Genomic DNA, 14,308 nt, shown 5'->3' with positions numbered 1-14,308 from the left:
AGTTAGCCCTTCAAGATGGATGGAGTCAGCGAAAATAAAACCTTCCAGTTTATTGAGTTTGAATAGAATTTGATTTAAAGAATACTTGCAGTCCCTAAGTTCATAATGGGTGTAATCATGACCTTTATCAAGAAGATTCAAAATTCGTGTTAGAACAGGGTATGAAGCCTCTAAGGACTGCAGGTGGTCTGAAGGGTCCAACAGATCAAAGCCTAGTGGGGGTGCGGGGGGCTTGGGAGTAGGAGAAGACGCAACACCTACAACCGGGAAGGTTAGATCTGTTTTAGCCGAGGAAGGCATCTCTTTGTGGAGATCTGTTATTGCGGGGGGGTTAGGGTGAATCGTCGAGCTTGAGGATATGTTGGAAATTTCTAACATCACACTTTCCATGCAGTGCAAGTGTATGTCCGCTCTTTTACAACTGGGCAAAGTAACCGGGGTTGAGAGTCCGTCGGACAAGCGGACTCGTTTTTCAAGGGCGGCAAGAACTGCCGGGGCAAGTATTGAATTGTCAGAGGGCAAAGTATTCAATGGATCAGTGTTGCCCTCCCCCAGAGATGAAGGCTCGTCCATTCTCATACTCAGGAAAGTCTTCCGAGATGAGGACGGGCGTGCCAAAACCACCCTTATAGGAGCAATTATCTGTTTGGGGAGGGCTGACATTGCTAATTCCGCCTGAGATCGTGCGTACGCAAAAGCTACTTCGTGACAGATTATATTGTTTGCCGTGGCAGAATTCCAGGTTGGTGCAATGCTATGCTCTCCCTGTTTTTGCTTCATGTTTACAATCTCAACAATAGGTGATAGGTTTGAAGTGACAGTTTTTTTAGAATTTTTGGGGTTTTTGTTTTTAGCCACGTGTTTCCAAGGAGGGCGACCACTGCGTAGGGAGTAAACCATTGGGACTAGCCCATGGGGAAGCCAATTCACCTTCAGAGGTGATTCTGTGTTAGGAGAATTCCTTTCTAGAGTGGACAGGTGTCTCCTATGTCAAACCAATTACTACAGCAGAGAAGTGTGTGATACACCCTTCGTTTTGCAACTTTCAATATGCGTGCTGTAGTTACAGCACGGCCTCAACAGCACCAGAATTAAGTATGTGCTTAGTTATTCAAAGTCACAGCAATACGTAAGGCGTTCAGGACCGCGCCACAGTTCGAAATGCAGAGTTGTCCAATCTGAGAGACCCTCTGTCCCGTAAGCCAGAAAACAACCGCCTTCCTGTTTTGAATCGAAGAGCGAGCGAACAATCACTATACGAGAGGGGTAAAATACCAACCTCTCCCGCAGTTGTTTTAAGCTGACTTCTGATGCTTGTCATCATGGGAGCTCTACCGTGCACCCAGCGCCCCGTGAACAGTCAACAGTACTTCACAGTACTTCCACAGTGCGCGTGCAGGTGCACTGGATGCATAAGATTTATTCAAGCCAAAGGGGCGTCGCCACACAGAGGGCGGGGAGGCATTCAAGGACACGCCTTTCTTTCCTTTGAGGTAGTCTGGGCAATTTGTGCAACCGACAAAGACTTCCTGACGGCTCCGTACTCTCGCGAAGATAGTGATACACAGATTAGTTGAGCACAGCCGCCGACCGCTTCCAGCCTTCACTTTCCTGCGTTGAGGTTGGACACTACCATTCCTTACAAAGAAGCCTAAGTATTTCACGGCTTATTGGGCCAGTCTGCATTTGGATGTAATGGCAGTTAGGCCAGCTTCTCTGAGGGCTCTCATAATAGTAAAGAGATGGAAAAGATGGTCTTCCCAAGTTTTACTATAAATGATATCGCCAATATAAGCTAAACAGAAATCAGAGTAGGGTTGTAATATTTTGTCCATAAGTCATTGCAAAGTGGCTGAAGTCCTGTTTAAGTCAAAAGGGAGGACTTTGATCTGGAACAGTCCCAAGGGCATTGAGAAAGCTGTCTTTTCCTAATCAGGTCCATACACTGGGTTTGCCAGTACCCTTTGGTTAAGTCCAGAGTTGATAGAAACGTGGCGTTTCTGAGTTTATCAATTAGGTTGTTGATGCGTGGCATGGGATAGGTATCGAAATCAGAAATGGCATTAACTTGGTGGAAGTCTATGCAAAACCTCCAGGAATTATCAGGTTTGGTCACCAATACTACAGAGGAGGACCATGACTGGAAGAGGTTTTGATAATATTCGCTCTTAACATTTTATTCACTTCCTCAACCTCTATCTGTTTAGGGGCTTCCGGGAGTCTATATGGTTTCAGATGGACCTCTTTTCCATTGAGTGTTCTAATGTAGTGATAAGTGCTTTTCACTCTTCCTGGTTTCTCAGAGAATACATCGGGAAATTGTATAACTAAATCCTTTCAATCTTTTTGTTGTTGATTAGATAGCTCTTGAGGAATTAATTCAAAGTTATCTATTTCTTTAGGTACCATAACAGGATTGTATTGTGGCATTGTTGGCAGATGGCTTTTCCTCCCACTCTTTTAAGAGATGTACATGTTATAGATGGATCTTTTGTTTCCCATCAGCTTGTGCTACCTTATTAATACAGGTTCCTGTTCATATCAATATTTCATATGGTTCATGCCACTTAGAGACAAGTTTGTTTTCCGAGGTAGGCAGGAGGACCAATACTTTTTGTTCTATGGAAAACAATCTTAAGTTTACCCTTTTGTCATAGGTGGATTTTTGTTGGATTTGGGCCTTTTCCATATGAGCATAGACTAGATTTGTAACAAGTCTCATATGCTCTCGCAATCTGGTAGCGGTTTGCGATAGGGAATGAGGGTCTCTTCTCTTTCTTCCAAGGTCTCCCGGAGTATGTCCAGGACATCTCTAAGTTCTCTACCATAAAGTAATTCAAAAGGGGAGAATCCAGTGGATGCCTGAGGGGTTTTTCCTACTGCAAATAGTGCCCAGGGGATCATACAGTCCCAGTCCTTCCTGTCCTTCCTTACAAACTTTCTTAGGATAATTTTGAGTGTTTTATTGAATCTTTCATAGCAATAGAGGGGTCCACGTCTCTATGACTAAGCTTCTGGAATTGTGGGTTTCTCAATTTGTTCAAATTGAGTAACATCCCACTCCTCACCACAGTTCAAGTGCGTGTATTGAACTTCAACCAGGGTATGATAAACGGCTATCTAATCCTCAATCTAAAGACCATCAAATAATAATAACGCAGTCCTAGTGGTGTCTTGTCAAAATAAAAGTGCCTATACACAAAAAAAACTATTGCCAGTCCTTATCTCTAAATACAAATAGTGTGGAGGCAGCATTTATGAAAAAGAAATAAGTGTTCACATAAATGATGTCAGGATGTTCAGGCCGTTGGCCTCCCTTCCCCATGTTTTCAGCACAGGATAAGGAGGTTCACTCGAGCACAGCCCAATCTCTGGCCTCATCTGCACGAGGATACAGTTCAATCACTAGCATCAGAGTCATCTGTGCCCAAGTCTCTTTACTTATCAAAGTCGCTTGATTCAGAGGGCCTGATGTACCAAAATAAATGAAGTTATTTTCCTCTTACAAGTACTCAATTCAGGTGATTCAGTCTTCCGCCGGGATCCCCCTCTGCAGGGCTCAGATCCCCTTTTTACAATGCTCACTCGGGTGACTCATGGTTCACCCCAGATCCCCCTCACCTGGGCTCAGATCCTTTCTCTTACACAATTAGTCTTCCTCAGCCGGGTTCGGACCAATTTCAGTTAGTATCAACTATCGAAGACTTTCGAATATGCACAGGGTTTAGCTTGACCCATTGCAGGACCACTTAGATTTCACAATTCCTTTTTACATTGTTACAGGGAAGTGGATATTGCGCCTCGCCGTCCGGTGTCCTACTTCCACTCCCCGAAGACCCCTCATCCAGGTGATCCTCCCGCACTGATCCACCGCCAGGAACTGGATCCAAAAGCTAGGGCCGTGTTCTGGCCACCTGGATGACAGATCCCTGAGTAGTAGTTTGTGAGACACCTACAGGTTTTGACATCTCAGCGTATTCTGCTTCACAGATGGAATTCCCACAGCTTCCAACAGTGGTTCGCTTTCCATCCTCTTTCACAGAATGCAGCTATTCTCAGTCAAGACTTCCACTTTGGCCTCTGCTCCGACCTCCAGTCTGACTTCCACTCTGACTCCTGGGTTGACTCTCTCTCTGACTCGGAGGAGGCATCTATATAGTTTTTGATCCCTTTCAGGTGTTGCTCATTAAACCTAATTGCCTGACCATCTGGAAAGTGTTTAGCTGGACATGCCTGGTTCTCATACCCCTCTACAGACACCTTCTTCGTCTCAGTGCGAGAGTGGTAAACTAGCTTACTAGTGTTTACTACTCTTGATTGCTTCTTTCTCGTCTCAGTACTGTTAGGTAGAATTGTTGGAAAATGAGGGGAGAGGTCTTGTAATAGCCCATAAGGGTTCTGGGGGGAGGGGTTAGGTTGCTCCTTCATCAGAAAAGCTGGATACCATGTCTTGCCCAAAGGCATCCCACTCCCAGTCCCCACAGACACTGCACCTAGGTGATCCTCCCTCGCTTGTCCACCCCCATGGTTGGGATCCATGACCAATGGCCTTTCGTTGGCCACCTGCACAGAGGATCCATGGGCAATAGGAGGGAGAATACCCTCAGGTTTCTTACACATGACCAATAGCAATGGAATTAACTGCACTAACCAACCCATGTTTTTCATTTGGCTCCTCTTCTGCATCTACTCCGTCTACTTTGCCCAAATCCCTGGTCACACAAAGTTATCGTACGCGGTCCTAGGGGATCACCGGGCTCGGCGTCTGGCGACCAGTGGATTTCCCACCAAGAAGAGTGTAGAAAGTAACACCTATAACCTTTTCTTTCCTCACACTTGTCAGATACTCGGTAGAAATGAAAAAATAAATTCCCTGGAGCTTAAGGCAGAAGCTTCGATCAACTCTTATACCTTATGCCCTTAGGGAAATCAGAACAAAAAGGGAAGCTGAGAGTGTTACCTATCTGAACCCAGAGAGAGGAAATAAGATTGGTTCTCCTGAATCCTTCTTAAAATACTGTACAAATCAAGAGAGGTAAAATGATGGCACCATTGGTACAAGAAACTCTCTGGGAACTGCGGGTCCAAAGGAGATATTTGGAAAGAGCTAGGAAAGCCCCAGAAGAACCTCCCAACCAAAAATGATCACCCTGGAGTACCATCCATCTTCCCTACCGAGACATCCATGTACAGCCTCAGGCTTGAGAAGAAGCAAGAGGAGGATGCAGAACTCTCAACCCTGATCCAGCCCCGATCCTCGTAACCTTCCACCGAATCCATGCATTTTTTTATTTTTAATTTTATTGTATATGGTTTACAAGAAACCTTTACACAAAAAGACTTTAAGAAGTAAAAAGACATTCATTATATTTAAATTTCAATTATAGAAACAAGCATTAAAACATAGATCCAATTTCCAGTTAACATTTCCAGAGAATAAGGGACAAATTTAAATTTAGATTTGAAAGGTTCAGTGCGAAGTACAGTGCAGCATTAAAGAATATACCGACATTAAAATTTAAAATTTTCAAAATTCTAAAATAGGAGTAAACCTGCAAAAACTAAAAAAATGTCATAAAGACAAGCATAATCATAACAAGTGTAATCATAACAACGGGGCGTATAAATCTAAAGCTTTGATAAAACCAGCCACAGCAAGTCCATCCTTAATATTTGAAATAGAGAGACACTGTGACCAGATCAGATTGTCCGCCCCCATTTGCCCCATTACATTAAAACGACCTAAATATTTGTCCCTTAGGGATGTCAAAGCAGTACAGTCTAAAAAGAGATGCCGAGCAGTTTCAATCACCCCCAGAGTTTTGCAAAAACGACAGATAGGATCTAAATCAGAAAACTCCTTCCTTTTATGTAGAACTTGCCGAGTCGGAAGGAGATTCCATCTGAGTTTAATGAGAAGGGAGCGATAATATCTGTTGGGAAATTGATTCAGAATAAAAGACAGCAGGCCTCTTTTCTTATGGTCAAATTGTAAGTCTCTCAAAGAGGGATACAAATGTAATTGTTCAATAGTGTTACTCCAGTCATGACTGAAAAGACACTCCTTGACCTTGTTAGGATTCGTTAGTAGGGTGTCCCTATCAGACGAAATATCCAACAGGGTCTTGTCACAGAGATCACTAAAAGCGTTAAGATATAAATTCTGGACTAAAGGTCCCTGAGAAGAAATCATGTGGCCCACATCAGCATAGAGAGTATCAGGTTTAGGAGAGAGCAAAGCTGAAAAAAGTGAAAGAACCCTCCAGAGAATCCTGGCTCGGAATGAGACTAACCCTAGTTCATACCTAATAGCCACTGTTGGAATGGAATTTGGCAGTTTTAAAATTTTCCTCCAATAGATACCCTCAAGAGAGTCCCAGAAAGCCAAAAGTGCCGAGTAGTGGAGTTCCATTCCATACAAAAGCTTTGGAGTAACCTTACCCTTAAAGAAATTTACTACAGGCTTAAGGGAGAACATGCCATATTTATTGTATAGTCTAAGGGATTGGGAGATGAGAGGGAGCAGTTTGTGTCTAAGAAATCGTCTAAGTTCGATCGCCGAGGGTTGGGCCAAAATCAAATAACCAAGATAGACAATTTTATTTGCTCTGATTATATTTTCACCACCTATTTTCCATACTTTGTTATTCCCCATTCTCCCCTTTGAGAAGACCATAGTACGGGTTTTGCTCGGGTTAATCTTAAGCCCATTAAGAGTGGCGTATTCTTCAAATTTGCAAATGAGCCTCTGCAGGCCCACTTTAGTTTGATCAAAAAGAAGAAAATCGTCGGCATAGGCCAACCATGAGAGCCTCAGATCCCCTAGTTCAGCACTCACCATGCCTGCATTTCTCAGAAAGTCATCAACATCAGCCATATAGAGGATAAATAGACAGGGAGTTAATGAGCAGCCCTGTCTCACCCCAATACGTGTCCTTATCCTTCTGGAAAGGGTTCCTGCCAAGTCAAGCCTGATATGGACCCCAGAATTTTCATACATAGCCATGATAAGAGTTAAAAGCCCGGCCGGAATGCCCCATTTGGTTAATTTTTCCCATAGTCTTGACCTGATAACCAGGTCAAATGCATTTGACAGGTCGATAGACGAAACGTAAAGAGAACCATCATATTTACCCCAGGTGGAAGTCTGCAGGGCGCTGAGAATAAGACCATTGAGATTAGTTGAGTGGCCTGCCCTAAAGCCTGTTTGTTGTTTGGGGAGAATATGATTTTCCCTGATCCAAACGTTAAGGTGGGAGAGCAACAAAGAGGCAAAAAGCTTACAATCCGCATCAATAAGCGAAATAGGTCTATAATTTTTGACCTCGTTACGCAAGCCTCTTTTAAAGATTGGAACAATATGAGCAGTTTGCCAACTAATGGGTACCTTCCCAGAATTAACAACATCTTGAAAGAGCAAAGAAAGAAGGTTAGCCCAGAGATCTGGCTCAGCTTTAAATGTGTTGTTAGTGAGGCCATTAGGCCCCGGAGCCCTAGATTTCTTGGCTTTGGAAATGAGTCCTAGTACTATCTCAGAGTCAGTAGGAGGCTTCCATGAGTGGTTAGAGGGGTTGTTCCCCAGAAGACAGGAAACGAATCCCTCACCCCCAGTGTCAAAGAGTTTAGTATAATGCTCAACCCATTGAACCTCAGGGATGGCATTCAGCTGGTCGGCCACCGTCGCATTGTCTAAGCTAGATACCGTAACCCAAAATGCCCTCAAATCTCGTTTTATGAGCACTGCAAGCATATGCTCCGCGTCATTTTGTAGCATAGTAGCTTTTCTAGACTTACAATCATTTTTATATTTTTGGCGGATAGTTTTTTGTTTTCTTGTCGGTCCATTCAATATCTAGGGCTTGTAAATCTCTAATGAGTTTCCTAGTGAGACCCTTTACATTAGCCAATTCCGGGTCAAATCTATGAGGGTGAGATATTTTAGAAGCACCTTTCCTAAGCTGGCCATGAATACTACACTGGAGAGCATTGAGAAAGCTATCAAAATGAACTGTATTGAAAACTGCTAATTTCCAACAGAAAGAAGTATGGTTAAAAGAAGAAATCAGTTTACGATTAAGTACACTGATATTGAGAGGAGTCCAACGTACCCCTGTCCCTTGTCCCACAGTTTGGAGATGGGTAGGACCCCCTGCGGGCAAAAACTTAGTAGGAAAGGGACAGAGAAATGAGACCCGGAGGATACCATGGTCACTCCATGAATTGAAAGAAACCTCGACATTAGACGAGAGAGGAATGAGAGAGTGATCTACAAACACGTAGTCTTAGGTAGATATTGATGAGGATCTACGCCATGTGGGACGAGGTAAATTAATAGCGTCATAATAACCATTGAGACAAGTTAGACCCACTGAATCCAAGGCAAAATTCCAACGACGACCCCGTGCGAATTTCAGGCCTAGGCGAGAATCATCCTCCATAGCCAATCCCAAGTCGTCATATTTGGATTCGGAAGAAATAGAGCAATTCGAATTAAGATCACCTGCCAGGATCAGTTTACCCCTAGGGTACAAAGATCTCCAAGAAAGAAGCATATCCGTTAACTTTTGCAAAAACGACTCAAGAGGAGAGATTCCCTTGTGCCAGTATACATTAACCAGAAGTAGAATAACCGTTAGATCAAGAGAGAACACCTCCAGGGCCAGGATACCAAAAGGTGTGTCCAAAAGCACCTTAGTCCTAAAACCTAAAGACGTTCTTAATCCTATAAGAAGACCACCCGACGGCCTCCCTCCCAAGCTGGGTTTAGCATTTTGAGAAAAGGTATCAAACCCATCTAAAACGGGAGTTGAGAGCATCCAGGTTTCTTGGAGAAAGAAACAATGTGACGCCCTAATCAGAGTGACAGTGTCTAAGTTCGTAAAGAGGTGAGAATTACCTCTAGAATTCCAGGAGAGAAACCCAAAGCTATTCACAGGAAGAACATCTGGAGAGAGTTCTGAATTAATTAGAAGGTACTCATTTCTACAGACCTGCGGTGACCTGTGCCCAGTTGCGAAAGTTTCCATTTGATTCGGGCATAAATTGCCTCCGTTGGGGCTGTGGGGTTCTTTCCGGATGATATACCATAGTGAGATTACCCCTATATTCTGCACCTGTAACGCTCACCTGGTTCCCACGGAGGCGCGGCGTCGAAGGCACAGAACTCTGAAGATGGACAGGAAGGGCCCCTCTATTCTGGCTTCCCTGGCTCGTTGGATACCCTCCTGTGCGTGAAAAGGGAGTATTACCAACTGTGGGACAATGCTCAAGCCTCCCACTCCCTTCCAACCCTCCACGATACCTCCTCCACGATTCCCCGTGAAGCCTCACCTTAGGGTTTGGAAGGATGAGCTCTCCATCCTGCTTCTGATGCAGGGGCGCGTTGAAACCCAGTTACTTCACTGGATTGAGGATTGATGGGAGTTCAGGTAAGCTTGACTGTTCAGGTAAGGCGCTGTAAAAGTTCTGTTCAAAAGTTCAAGCTTAATAATAATGTTCGTTGTCTAATTGCAACAAGCGCTAATGCTTATGTCTTTTTCCCCTTAGGGGCTGGGGTTCAGAGTGCCGGAGATATGGCGCCGACCCGAAGTGAAACAGTTCTGGATGAGCGCTCAGGTAATGTCTTTGCATTCGCTCATTCAATGTCTTTGTCTTTTTTCCCCATAGGGGCCGGGGTCTGGAGATGCCAGGAAGCGGCAGGACCCGAAATGCAGTGGGAATAATCCAACAGGTAAGACTTAAAAGGAAACTGAGCTTTCCTTATTCCTTTTCTCCCTCTCACCTTTGTTCTTGTCTTTTTTCCTCTAGGCGCCGGGGCGTAGCTGAATCCGGAAGATCGCTGCTGAAGATGGAAGCGCCTTGCAAAGGTGAGTAAAATGCAGCGCTGCAGCGATCGAAACGAAATGCCTTTAAAATGATGTCTTCCTTTTCAGGGCCGTTGGAGAAATGACTCCGGGATGCAGATTTAGCAGGTAAGGGCTTTTCTTCTCCTATTCTCTTCCTTTCTCCCCTTGCAGGTGTTCCAGGGTGCTGGCAGGCGTGGCTGAAGTCAGGATGCAGGAGCTGACACGGTGAGCGTCCAGCTGCTAGGTGCAGAACAACGCGAAGCATGTGTGGCTGTTCGGGTGAGGTTTAAATAGCCTTGGAAGAAGTTCCTGGTATGTATCCTTCCACCAATCAGGTATGTATCCTTCCCCGACCACACCCGGGTGGTGAAGTAGTCCTACAGGTTAAGTAGTCCCATTCAGGCCTCAAGAGGGCCTGGATGAAGCAGCAAGGTCTGCATCAGGTAAGTGTGCACCCAAGCACTTAAACACATATCCTCTTCTATGAGCCTGGCGCCTAAGGCGCCAGGACTGGGGTCCGCTATGAGCCTGGCGCCTAAGGCGCCAGGACTGAGTCCAAAGGGCCCCGACTTGGGCAAGCTGAGACTTCCCTGGGGAAAATGATGTCTGCCTCTGGGGTTGCTGGGCCCGGCCTGGCTCCTTAGAGGTAGGCATCATGACAGTACCCCCCCTCAAGGCCCCTCCCAAGGTCTTTTCCTCCGGGGGTTTTGGTTTGTGCGGGAATCTTCGATGGAATCTTTGAATTAATCGTGGTGCGTGAACATAGTTACTGGGTTCCCAAGATCTTTCCTGAGGTCCATATCCTTTCCAATCAACAAGATAGAAGAGTTTCGACTTAACTATCTTGGAATCTAAAATGTCTTTCACTTCGAATTCTAATTCTCCATCAATTTGGACAGGGCCTGGGGGCTCAGACAGTCTGGTTCCAGGTTGTACTGGTTTTAGAAGAGATGCGTGAAAAACGGGATGAATCCGCATGTTGGATGGTAAATCGAGTTTAAAGGCCACTGGGTTGATAATAGCTTTGATGGGGTAAGGCCCAATGAATCTGGGATTAAAAGTTCGCTGACCCTTGAGGGGTAGATGTTTAGTTGCTAGCCATACCTGACCTCCTACTTGGTAAGGAGGAGTTTTACTTCGGTGCAAATCAGCGTTTTCTTTATACTTTTTCTTGGCTTGCTGTAAGTGGGTTGTAGCTTCTTTGAAGGCTTGGGTTATTGTGGAATGTAGGTGATTTACTGCAGGCATCTCCAGGGTCAGAGGTGGATCTAGGTCAGAGGTCCGAGGATGGTGACCATACAGGGTATAAAAAGGAGTCTGTCCGGTTCCAGAATGCACTGAATTGTTGTATGCATATTCTGCAATCCAAAGGATGTCCTTCCAATTCAACTCGGATTGGTGTAACATGCACCGCAGATATTGCTCGAGAGTCTGATTGGTTCTCTCGGTTTGTCCGTCGGTCTGGGGGTGGTGGCTGGTGGATAACCGCACGTCTATTTGTGCTAGTTGGCAACATTTCTTCCAAAAGTGGGAGATAAATTGACTTCCACGGTCTGAGACTAATATGGAAGGGAAACCATGTAACCGCACTATATTTTCCATAAATTCCTTGGCCAAGGTGGAAGCTGACGGCAATCCTTTTAAAGGGATAAAATGGGCCATTTTGGAGAATAGATCCACTATTACGAGAATCGTGTTGTTACCACCACAAGGAGGCAGGTCAGTTATAAAGTCCATTGACAAGGTGTGCCAAGGTGCTGGTAGAATGTCCAAAGGTTGAAGTAGGCCGGCTGGCCTTTTCTTTTGACTCTTATTTTGGGCACAGATTCCGCAAGACAACACAAATGACTTTATGTCTTTTCTCCAAGAAGGCCACCAGAAGTGGCGTTTGATCTTTTCTTCTGTTTTCGCGATACCGGGGTGTCCTTCCATTAATGATTCATGATGACGGGTAATGACAAGTTCCTGCAATTCTTTACTTGGCAGAAATAACCGCTCTTGGAAGTAGGGTAAATCATCCTTAACGGTGTAGTGAGGACCCTTTTGACTCCATTCCAGTAAGGCAGAAGAGTCAAAAAGCTGTTTTACTTGAGCTTGGATGTCCTCAATGGTTTGCAATGAAGTCAAGCCCAGAATTCTTTGTTCCGGTATGATTGGCACAGGTTCTAAACTCAAATTGGGTTCTTCCATGCCTATCCGGGATAAGGCATCTGCCTTACCATTCTTACAGCCAGGGCGATAGGTAATTACAAAATCAAATTCCGCAAAGAATAAAGCCCATCGGAGTTGTCGCGAAGATTGAGCTTTGGCCGTCTTTAAATACTGCAAATTTCTGTGGTCCGTAATTACGGTGATGGTGTGTCTTGCACCGAGAAGATAGTGACGCCAAGCCTTGAAAGCTGATTTAATAGCCAGTAGTTCTTTGTCGGTAATTGCGTAATTGAGTTCAGGTGGAGAGAATTTTCTGGACCAAAAGGCTACAGGGTGTAGTTGGTTAGTTTCTGGGTCTCTTTGCGACAGGACAGCTCCCATGGCCGAACTGGATGCATCGGTTTCCACGATGTAAGGGAGATCTGGGCGCGGGTGCTTCAATACAGGTGCAGAGGTGAATTTGGTTTTCAGGTCCTGAAAGGCTTGTTCAGCCTCAAGAGTCCATTCAAAGTGTTTATTTTTCTTTAGGAGAGCTGTGATGGGTTGAACAGTTCGAGAAAATTCCGGGATGAACCTTGGATAGAAATTGGCAAAGCCAAGCATGCTTTGCACTCCCTTCACAGAGCTAGGAGATGGCCATTTGAGAATGGCGTCCACCTTCCGCGAGTCCATTCGGATTCCTTGAGGTGTCAGGATGAATCCGAGAAACTCCACTTCTTTGGTATGGAAAACGCATTTTTCGAGCTTGGCAAATAATTTCTGCTGGCGCAATTTCTCAAGAACTGCCCTAACATGGTTTCTGTGATCAGATTCTGAGGAGGAATACACCAGGATGTCGTCAATATAAACGATGACACAAACATCGATAAGTTCCCGAAGAACATCATTCATGAAGTACTGAAAGGCGGCAGGTGCGTTGCACAAACCGAAGGGCATTACTTGATATTCGAAGAGCCCAAATTTGGTGCGGAATGCAGTCTTCCACTCGTCGCCCTCTTTTATACGTACCAGGTGGTAAGCTCCTCGGAGATCTAGCTTGGTGTACACACGAGCATCTTTTACTTGGTCGATAAGCTCAGGTATCAGGGGCAAAGGGTAACGATTCTTAATCGTTATCTGATTTAGGGCGCAGTAGTCAATACAGGCCCTAAGGTCTCCTTCCTTTTTAGGTACGAAGAACAAAGCGGAAGAGACTGGTGACTTTGATGGGCGAATGAAACCATTGGCCAGGTATTGATCCAAATACTGGCGCAAATGCAGGTTCTCAGGTTCAGTAAGAGCATAAATCCTACTACAAGGTAGTTGTGCATTGGGTACCAAGTCGATTTGGCAATCGTAAGATCGATGGGGAGGTAAGGTGTTAGCCTGCTCTTTCTGAAAAACGTCTTGGAATTCTTGGTATTCAGATGGTAGCTGTACAGGGGTGGAAGTTACAGAGGCTAGACCCATAGCTGGATTCCTTGGGTAACAGGTTGGTTCACAATCAGGAAAAAGTTATCTTCTTTGCTCGCCAGTCTATTCTCGGATTATGTGTTTCTAACCAAGGGATTCCAAGAAGTACTTGAAATTGTGGGGCCTTGATCACATCAAACACGATTGCTTCCCGATGTCCGTCCTGACCCACCAGAGTGATTTCAACTGTGGAATGCGTTACAGGCCCTGAGGCTATTTCGGTTCCATCAACTGTAGTAATTACATCTTGGGTTACTTTCGGGCGGAGAGGAAGCTTAATCCTGGAAGCCAATTCACGGTCTATGTAATTTCCAATAGCTCCACTGTCTATGTATGCTTTTATAGCATGCAACTGCTGAGGCTGTTTTGGGTTCACAAGCACCATTGGCATGACAAAATGCGAGGTCAAAGAGTTTGTTTTCAAGCTCGGCAAGCGGACCCCTACGCTTGTCGGGCTAGGTCGTTTCCCGAACCAGGTGTCAATAACTCGTTATCAGTGGCTCCAACCACCTTCTTGGGTGGTTTAACTGGACAACTTTGAAGAAAGTGACCGGAAGTTCCGCAATACAGACAAAGTTGCATTTGTCGCCTTCTCTCTCGTTCCTTCTGCGTTAATGGTCCTTTAACACTGCCAATTTGCATAGGTTCGGAAACGTCAGTACTCTTGGAGTTAACGTGGGTCTTGATAGGTACTCTGGTTTCATACTTGAGCCGATCTGCTTTTCTATTTTGAAGTCTGTGATCAAGTTGAACCACTAAGTTTATGTAGTCTGCGCAGGCCTGGGGTGGATCTACTATCTGAGCTATAACATCTTTAAGCTCTCCGCGCAGGCCTCGATGAAACAATGTGATCCTTTTAT

This window comes from Ambystoma mexicanum, chromosome 2q, assembly GCF_040938575.1.
Source record: "Ambystoma mexicanum isolate Mex_15411 chromosome 2q, UKY_AmexF1_1, whole genome shotgun sequence".
Taxonomy (NCBI): domain Eukaryota; kingdom Metazoa; phylum Chordata; class Amphibia; order Caudata; family Ambystomatidae; genus Ambystoma; species Ambystoma mexicanum.
This window is presented reverse-complemented; position numbering follows the sequence as displayed.